The sequence below is a fragment of the Pinus tabuliformis genome, chromosome 7 (genome assembly GCF_031772625.1).
Source record: "Pinus tabuliformis cultivar Carrire ecotype Pingquan chromosome 7, CPIR1, whole genome shotgun sequence".
NCBI classification, from domain to species: Eukaryota; Viridiplantae; Streptophyta; class Pinopsida; order Pinales; family Pinaceae; genus Pinus; species Pinus tabuliformis.
This window is the reverse complement of record NC_142293.1, coordinates 756,683,989-756,693,337: the sequence shown is the minus strand read 5'-3', so window position 1 is coordinate 756,693,337 and position 9,349 is coordinate 756,683,989. Positions and strand designations below refer to the sequence as shown.

Sequence of the window (9,349 nt, the reverse complement as noted above, 5' to 3'; positions counted from 1 at the left end):
TTAAAGTTTATAAAGAAATATATATTTTATATATATAAGCTTACATTTTTTATTTAAAAACAAAAAGAAATAAATAAATAAAAATTTTTTAAAACAACTATTTTTATTTAAAAAAAATTATTAAAAATTAAAAATCAAAAAATCAAAATAAAAATAAAAAATTAAACAACTTTTTTTATTTAAAAAAAAAAAAAAAAAAATATATATATATATATATATATATATATATTAAAAAAATTTAATTTTTTTAAACAACTTTTTTTTATTTAAAAAAAAAATTATTAAAAAGTTTAAGTTTTCTTTAAACAATTTTTTTTTATTTAAAAAAAAAATTATCAAAAAAAATTATTTTTTTAAACCATTTTTCTTTATTTAAAAAACAAAATTATTAAAAAATTTTAATTTTTTTTAACAATTTTTTTATTTAAAAAATAAAATAAAATAAAAATAAAAAATTACCTTCGGTCGCCTGTGGTGGCACGACCCTGGGTGAAGGGTCTGCATGCACCACGGGTAGTCAGGGGGGCGATTCTGAGAATCGCACCACTAGTCGCCCATGGTGGCACAGCCCTGGGTGGAGGGTAAGCATGCAGGCCCTCTATCTAGGGCCGCACCACCATGGGCAGTCGGAGGTAATTTTCTTTTTTTTTTTTAATAAAAAAAATATGTATAAAAAATATTTTCAAATTTTTTAATAATTTATTTTTTTCTAAAAAGTTTAATTTTTTTTTTTTTTAAATAAAAGAAAAGTTAATTTAAAAAAATATTTTTTTTTTATTTTTTTTTTCGTAGTTCTTTTTTTTTTAATCATAAATACATATTTCTTTATAAACCTTAAATGTTTTTTAATTTTTTATTTTTTATTTTAAAGACATATTTTTTAAATTTTCATAATTTTTGTTTCTTTTTTTTTTATAATTTGATTTTTTTTGTAGTTTTTTTTAAATGTTTTTAATATTAATTTTATTAGTTTTTTAATTTTTTTTTGTTAATTTTCTTCTTTTTTAATCTAGTTTCTTTAAAAAAAAAAAAAAAAATTCTCCTAGTTTTTGTTATTTTTTTTTGTTTTTCTATTTGTACTTACTTAATTTTATATTTATCTTTTTCTAAATTTTGTTTCTTTTTTCCAAGTTCTTTTATTGTTCATTAAAAAAAAAAAAAAAAAAAAAAATAACATTTTTTTTTTTCTTTTTTTTTTGTCTCATATATATATATATATATATATATATATATATATATATATATATATATATATATATATTTGTTTTTTTCAAGTAATCAACATTTTAATCTTAATTTTAGTAGTTTTTATTTTTTTTTTGGTTAATTTTCTATTTTTTTTTTAATCTAGTTTGTTTTTAATTTTCATTTTTTTTAGTTTTTTGTTAATTTTTTTAAAATTTTTCTATTTTTACCTACTTTTTTTTCCTGTGGAAAAAGTCGCAATTTCTTTATTAGATAAGAAAACTGCATTTTGCAGATGCATAGCATATACAATATTCAGCCCTGTGCCTGTTGACAACCAATACATTTCAAAAACTATGTTACACCTCATGTATGAGGCTTAAAAATTAAGTCTATAATGTGAAGCTCTACGCAGAGAGCCATATTGTGCTGTAAGATAAAGTAAAATAAACAGTGAATAATTACATATGATCCTTCAATGCTATAGATCCAAAGTGTAAAAACCAAAAAAAAACTGTTGGAGTATGTCATATGCCAGGTTCTATAAATGGCCTGTGATAGTACTGGTAAGAGTTGTCATCTCTTTCCTCCACGATCAACCATGTGGTGTCGTCCCTGTGCGCAGCCTCCTTGGATAGGTTGTCAGCGGCTGTGTTGCATTCCCTGTAAATGTGACGGCAAGAGAAGACATCAAAATATGATATGAGTCCAAGAGTTTCATCCAAAATATGCTTTAGAGAGTATGCATTGCATTAAGCTTTTTTGTTTATCCAGTTGCATATGATTTTTGAGTCTCTGAATAGCTGTAAATGTTGGCAGTTTTTGGACAATGAAAAAAATATAAGGTTTTTGGCTGTTGTGAGCTCTACAAAGTTGTTTGTACCCCTTCCCAATCCCATTTGAATTTTGAAGACATGTGCTTGAGAAAGATGAAGTATAGCCCCCCCTCCGCATCCAGCCTCCTGAGCTTATCCATCAAAGTAAGCCCATGGATGAGCTATGTTAATGGCTTCAGGTGTGATATTCCTATGGGTCAGTTGTTCGTCCTCTTCGGGGATGGAGCTATAGTCGGCAAGCAATCTGGTAGAGATAGAGGGCCAATGAGGGGGTTTTTGTTGGAAAATAGATTGGTTCCTGGTGATCCATATGGCCTAGCTAATTAGGAGAGGGATGTTCTTTTGTCTGATAGAGGTAGAGGAGCACCAATAGTTCCATGCTTCTGAGAGGTGGGATCCTTGCCAATGCTTAGCAGAGGATATCGAACAAAGAAAACCATTCCATAGTTCTTGTGTACATGGGCAGTGGAGAAAGAGATGGTCGGTATCCTCATTGGCGCTTTTACAGAGATGGCACCAGAATGGTCCTGAGAATGATCTTTTCATCAGGTTGGCCCCAGTCGGGACTTTGTTGTGGAGGATAGACCACATGAGCAGTTTGGTTCGAGAGGGTGCCTTCAACTTCCATAATTGCTTCCACCATGCTCCAGTTCCTGCGGCTTATGTCTCTCCATCAGCACTTGATAACCTATCTTGGGAGAGTAGGTACCATGTTTTGCGTGTGCCCAGATGAGCTCGTCTTCACCTTTAGTTATTCTAATATGAGCCTCTATCAATGCACTTGTATAGTTGCGCCATTCCTGCTGCCAGCATTGGGGGATGTTCAAATCTGTGGCAGTTTTCCAAGCTTGCTAAAAGATGGTAGTGTGTACCTCGTCTACGATCTAATTGATGTATAGTATGCCATTATGTTGTAAATCTCCTCTCAAGCCCTCCAAGAGCCTATGAGAGTTACCACATCCCACCCATGGGTCCGTGCCTATTAGTATCTAAGCCCTTGCTCTAATTCTCCATGTTAGACCGCTTCAAATGAGCTCCTTAGTGTGATTGACTGCCTTCCAAATGATAGAGATATTGCTCATCCTGATGTCTTGCCTGATCCACGCTAGCACGCTTGATGGATGAATGTATTTGGACACTGCTACCTTCATCCAGAGACTTTTTTTGTTTAGCAGTTGCCACCCTAACTTAGCAGCCATGGCTTTTGAGAAAATTTCCAGCCTCTTTATACCCCAACCTCCCCAGCTCTTAGGAAGGGCCAGTGACTCCCAGTTAGTCCATGCAAAGATTCTCCCTGGCTGATTCCCTTTCCATAGAAACCGACAGCATATGTTTTGTAGGCGAGACAGGATGCCTCTGGGGATCCATGCCAATGTCATCCAGTAAACAGGTGTGGCTTCTAAAACTGCCTTTATGAGGACCAGCCTTCCTACTCTGGAGAGATATTTGTGGTACCAGATGTTGAGCCGTTTCTCCACTTTTGCTATGAGCCACGTCCAGTCTGCAATTTTGTAGCCCAGGGGTTTTTACCTGTATCCAAGATACCTCAACCCTTCTTCTATAGGCACCTCAGTAAAATTAAATCTCCTAAGGGCATATTGGACCTCATGCGGGGAGCAACCGATGGAAATTATTTTTACCTACTTAATTTTATAGTTTATTTTAAAAAAAAAAATTCTTTTGCCAATTTTCTTTTATGGTTTACAAGATTTTTTTTTTTTCCATTTTTTTTTTAAATATGTTTTTCTACTATTCATTTGTTTATAATTTTTGAGTTTTTTTTCAGTTTTTTAATTCTTATCTTTTATAGGTTAATTTTGTTTTTCTTTTTTACATTTTTATGATAGATTTTTTTTTTATGTTTGATTTTTTTGTCTTTTTTTATATATTTGATTTCTTTTTTGTTTTTTACTTTTTTTATGTTTTGTTTTTAGTATATATTTTAATTTATGTTTTGTTATTTTTTAACTTTTTTTGTTTTGTGTTTTTTCATTGTTTTAAATTTTTTATTTATTTTATTTTATTTTATGTTTTCATTATTTTTTAAAATTTAATGTTTTTCAAGGTCATGATAAAATATTTTACGCCATTATTTTGAAATGTTGAAATTTTACCCTTGAAAAAAAAAGTGTTATCCCAGCGTCAACACTTTTCGTTTTGAGGGTGTTTTTTACACAAAATTTACCATTGAAAAAAAAAGTGTTATCTGAACATCAACACTTTTCGTTTTGAGGGTGTTTTTTGGACAATTTTTTGCACAAAAAATTGGTTTTCACCGCCATTTTTAAAACATATTGAAAATTTACCCTAGAAAAAAAAAGGGTGTTATTCCAGCATCAACACTTTTCGTTTTTAGCACTATTTTTTATGTTTTTCACGATTTTTTGGCCAAAGTTCCCATTTTGAGTTTATAGTTCTCATTTCAAAGTTTACATTGTTGGTGTTGCAAGCAAGCTATTATTGGCCTACTCTTCATCAGGATGTGAAGAAGTATGTTAGTCAGTGTGATTGGTGCTAGAGGATGGGAGAGCCTACTCCAAGGGATGAAATGCCCTTGTAGCCTCAAGTGACTTTCAAGCCATTTGACAAGCGAAGCATTGACTTCATTGGGCATATCAACCCTCCTTCCAAGCAAAAATAACGCATCATTGTGTGCACTGGTTACTTGACTAAGTGATTAGGATTTCAAGACCAAGTGTCGAAAAATGCTCAAATTTGGAAGTGCTCAGATTGGGTTGGAACCTAAACGATTAGATAGGTCTCATATTCCCCGATTCTGGCACCATGAACAGTTCAAAAAAACGACACCATATGCAGAAGTTATGCCAATTTGAAAATCGCTTGATAACCTTTAATTTTGAATTTTTTATTAAAAAAAATGAAATAGAATATTCCAGAGAATATTCCTTTCAAAATATTCTTGGAATATTCCATTCAGGGCAACCAATAGAAGGGTGCCACGTGGCAATCCCGGAGGCTGCCACGTGGCCCCAAGGTGGATGAAGGATTGGCAATTTAAAATTTTGTGGCAGATCTGTGGGTCAAACCCACAACCTACCATATAACAGTGCAGAGCTCTACCATTAAGCCACAGCGGCAAGTCTTAACAAGCAACGGGAAGACGGGGATGATAATGTGTTAGATCGCCAGCTCTGACCATAACCATAATCGCCCACATGCCCGGTCACATACGCTAATTCCGTCGGCAGTTAAGGGATATTTGACAGTTTAGTTGGCGGAAAACTTGGTGGAACACCATTTTTATCGGACCAGCCATCTTTGTTGGATTTAACTGCAGTTAACTAAAGTCAGCTGGAGTGGTTTTAGGGGCAAACTGGAAGTGGTATTGATCAGGAATTCTTAGTTATTTCATACCTTTTGAATCTGTTTAGATGGTTTTTAGAGCCTATTAAGAACATTAGAAAGCCAAAAAGCTTCATTTAAGTTCTAGAGGCCATTTTTGCCGATTTTGCCAGCGAAAGTGCAGGGCCTAGCTAGGGGAGATAGAGGACATTTACAGTGAAATAGTGGTCATTCTTGACTAAAAAAATCATTCTAAATCCATTTACATAGGTTTGAGCAAGTATTAAAGACTTTTAGAGGTCGAAAACTCAGCAGAGAAGTTTTCCTTGACCCTAGTGCCAAGGGGTGTCGCCAGGGGGTGCCAACAGTGTGTGTAGGCGAAACCAGAGCAGCCGAAGGTTGTTTTTGATGAAAAAAAACTATATCTTTATTATTTCAGTCATTTTGGAACCAATGGAAGTCATTTTAGATCATTTTGAGTACCTCTACAGCTCTAGAAGTTGATGTGAAGTCGTGGGCAGCCCTGGGCAAACAGTGGAGGAGAGCCATTTTTGGGGATGTTGTGCTTGATGTAAGCAATTAATCAGTTGGTATTTGGTGTCTGATTATTATTGGATACAACAGTAGTGGTTTCAGTGATAGAAATATAAATCTAAGGGATTTTGTGCCATTTAGAAGCTCAGAGAAGCTTAGTGCACCGACAGAGGGATGTGTATCCATGAAGCCTTAAGCTGTTTGCAGGAATGGGACAACCATTAAAGGGATTTAAAATGGTATTCTCAGCCCCTTGAATCATTTTTGGATTCATTTTTGTTAAGTGTGGAGCTTGTAAAAGAATTTAATTACCTTAATCCCAAAGAGACTAGTCATAATGACAAAGCTCAAAGGAGATGTAGCCCAAGAGTTGGGGTGAACTCCTATATTATCTTGCTGTTGTGTTTTGATATTCTATGGCTGAATTATGTTGCTGATATATATGTTAAGTTTCAACAAAAAAGAAATAAACTTAAAACACATAAATTGAGGAAAAGATATACACCTCTTTCAAGCTAAAATTCTGCATAGCGTCAAGTTCAAGCAAGGTTTTTTTATAATTAAATCTGAGTGTTTGCTTCTATTATTTCTTTAGGCAAAGTCTGTAAAGGGCCAGATAACTTCTGGATCTCATCCTCTCCTTGAGGTGACATATCCAGTAAATTACCCTATAGTCTATCTCTGTATTAGAAATAAGAAGTTCTCACATTTTCATATTTAAACTTGGAGTATTTTTGCACTCATTTACATAAATGAAAATGGACACCTTGCACCCTTTTTCAAGTACCTTACATTTTCAGATCAGGTTGGTATTAGAGCACTTGGTTTTCTTGATTGACATCACAATAGCTTGATTGTATAGCTTGAAAGGTGTTTAAAGACGTGTAAAAGATTACTTGCTTTACTATTTTGAAAACTGCATGTTGTTTGAGTTTGTTGAAGTTTGGGGATAGCTATTGATTAGCTAAGTCTTGGAGAAGACAAAAAGGAATATAAGATATTTTCATTACCCCAAAGGACCTCAAAACCAATCCAAGATTTTCACTTGAGTTGGTTTGCTTTTGGTTGCTTGAACAAGATTTTAACTTGAATTGTGTGTTGTTGGCTACTTGAATATGTGATGGCTGTAAAGACATTTGGGTGAAAAATATTTAGCATTTGTTTTGAAAAGCTTTAAGAACATTGTTGAAGTTAATTTGTTCATGGACATCATAATGACAACTTCTTCAAGTGAGGTTTCCTCCTTCACAAGGTTCTTCGATGAGGATATGAAGCGTGAATTCCTTATATTGAAGGATATGGTGCAGATCATGTTTGAGGATAGAAGAGAAAGCATGGAGCTTTGTGAGAAATTGTTGGCCATGAAGTAGGAGAAGGAAGAAATTCTTCAAATTTTGCATGATATGGAGTTGCAGCTTCATCAAGCCCAAGAGGCTTTGAGCAAGAACATGTGTGAGAAAGAGGTAATCCATTTTGATTTGTCTTCAGTTTCCTCTTTAGAAAGATGTGTTGGATCTTTCAAAAAGCATACAAGGAGAGTAGGATCCAAGTTAGTGATTAAGATGGGTTATGAAGGCAAAGGATTATGAAAGCATGCACAAGGCATGATTGAACCCCTATCTGTTGAGGAAAGACCCAAGAATCTTGGACTGGGTTATGTGCAATCTAATGGCGAAGACTCAAAAGCCATGAAGGCAAATGAGGCTAATTCAAAGAGAACTTTTGTTCCAAGTTCCATGAGGCAAATACGTCAAATTTTTTTCAGAGATGATTGCCATTGCTTTAAGCCTTTGTTGCAACAAGAAGATGGTATGACAAGCATGCAATTTTAGGCAGTTTTCAAGACAAGAACGATGATGTTAGTTTGCAATTGAAAACTGGAACCTCTACTAGTTCATCTCCTCGTGGAGGCAAAAAGGATGAACATGAAAAGCAGCACAAGAGGTATACATTTTCTCATGATCAATTTGATTGTGTTTCTGCAAGGCATGAAAATTTCACATGCTTTAATGGAAGAAAGATTTCTTGTACATATAGTGGTCAATTTAACCATCATGTTTCGAGATGCTGGATGAGGAAGAAAGCACACAAGAAACAGATGAAGAAAAGACTACCTTTAAAGAAGGTGCATAAGATTTGCACTTTTTTCCAAAAGAAGGGACATGTTGTCTCTCATTGTTGGACTTTACATCCAACTCGTCATCCCACACACATGCAATAAGAGGACAAGAAGATTGGAAAAGGTGGAACCACAGATTCCATTATTTATGTGGAAAGGGAATTTTTACATGAGGAAAAGTTGCAGCAGTAAAATTTGCCAGGGAAGTGGTTTGGTGAGAAGTGGATGGACTTCTTGACACAGTAAGACATACTCCTTTTGTACATATGTAAATTTCAGATGTATGCATGTATTCTATGCTGTAATATCTTGTTTGTTTTGAGCCACCTTAGATCACTGATCAAGGCAGCGTTGTTCAGTTTCATTCTGTAGTTTTCTCGCCAGACAATTTCTGTGTGAGTGTAAGAAAGACAGTTGTGAACAGGAGGACAAGCACATTCAGGAAGGGAAATGTCAATTTCTTTCATTTTTGTGGTTCAAAGTCATTTGGCATGCAAAGAAAATGTTTGAAGGGCTGAAGAGAAGAGGATGTTCATTTTCTCATTATCTGTACTACAATTCAATTCAACACTTCAGTAAGCTTTTGGGGACCAAAAGCCTCTCATTTGGGAGGTGTGATCAGGAGCTCAAGACCAAGTGTCAAAAAATACTTAAATTTGAAAGTTCTTAAATTGGGTTGGAACCTAAATGACCCGATAGGTCTCATCTTCCTGATTTCGACACCGCAAACAGTTCGAAAAATCGACACCGTATGCAGAAGTTATGCCAATTTGAAAATCGCCCAATAACCTTTAATTTTGAATTTTTTATTAAAAAAAATTGAAATGGAATATTCTAGAGAATATTCCTTTAAAAATATTCTTGGAATATTCCATTCAAGAAAGCCAATAGAAAGGTGCCACGTGGCAAGCCCGGAGGCTGCCACATGGCCCAAAGGTGGACGAAGGATTGGCAATTTAAAATTTTGTGGCAAATCTATGGGTCGAACCCACGACCCACCATATAATAGCACAGTGCATACCATTAAGCCACAGTGGCAAGATTTAACAAGCAAAAACTTGGTGGGGTGCAATTTTTGTTAGACCCACCATCTTTGGCGGATTTAACTGCAGTTAACTAAAGTTAGCTGGAGTGGTTTTAGGGGCAAACTGGCAGTGCTATTGAATATGCCATAACTTTGGCTAGGATAGGCCGTTTGATGCAATTTTTTTATTTTTTTGGGTCTCTTCGACCTTCTGGACTCAATAGATCAGATATGAAGTCTAACAGAGATCATCTTTAGAGGTTTAAGCTATGAAGAAGATGACGAAGCCATTAGGGCCTTGAAGGAGAAGGTTGTGTATTAGACTGTGTTTCTTTGTTTAAGGTAAAT

The 9,349-nt window shown here is 34.5% G+C and overlaps 1 long non-coding RNA gene across 2 annotated transcripts in view; it reads right to left on the bottom strand.

Annotated features, from left to right (window-relative positions):
• Nucleotides 1-1,528: 1,528 nt before the first annotated feature.
• Nucleotides 1,529-9,349, bottom strand: part of LOC149249731 (uncharacterized) — a 48,864-nt gene continuing 41,043 nt past the window's right edge. For both annotated transcript variants that reach the window (XR_016266796.1, XR_016266795.1), the window contains exon 3: nt 1,529-1,848. This is a non-coding gene — a long non-coding RNA (uncharacterized LOC149249731). The remainder of the gene's footprint in view (nt 1,849-9,349) is intronic.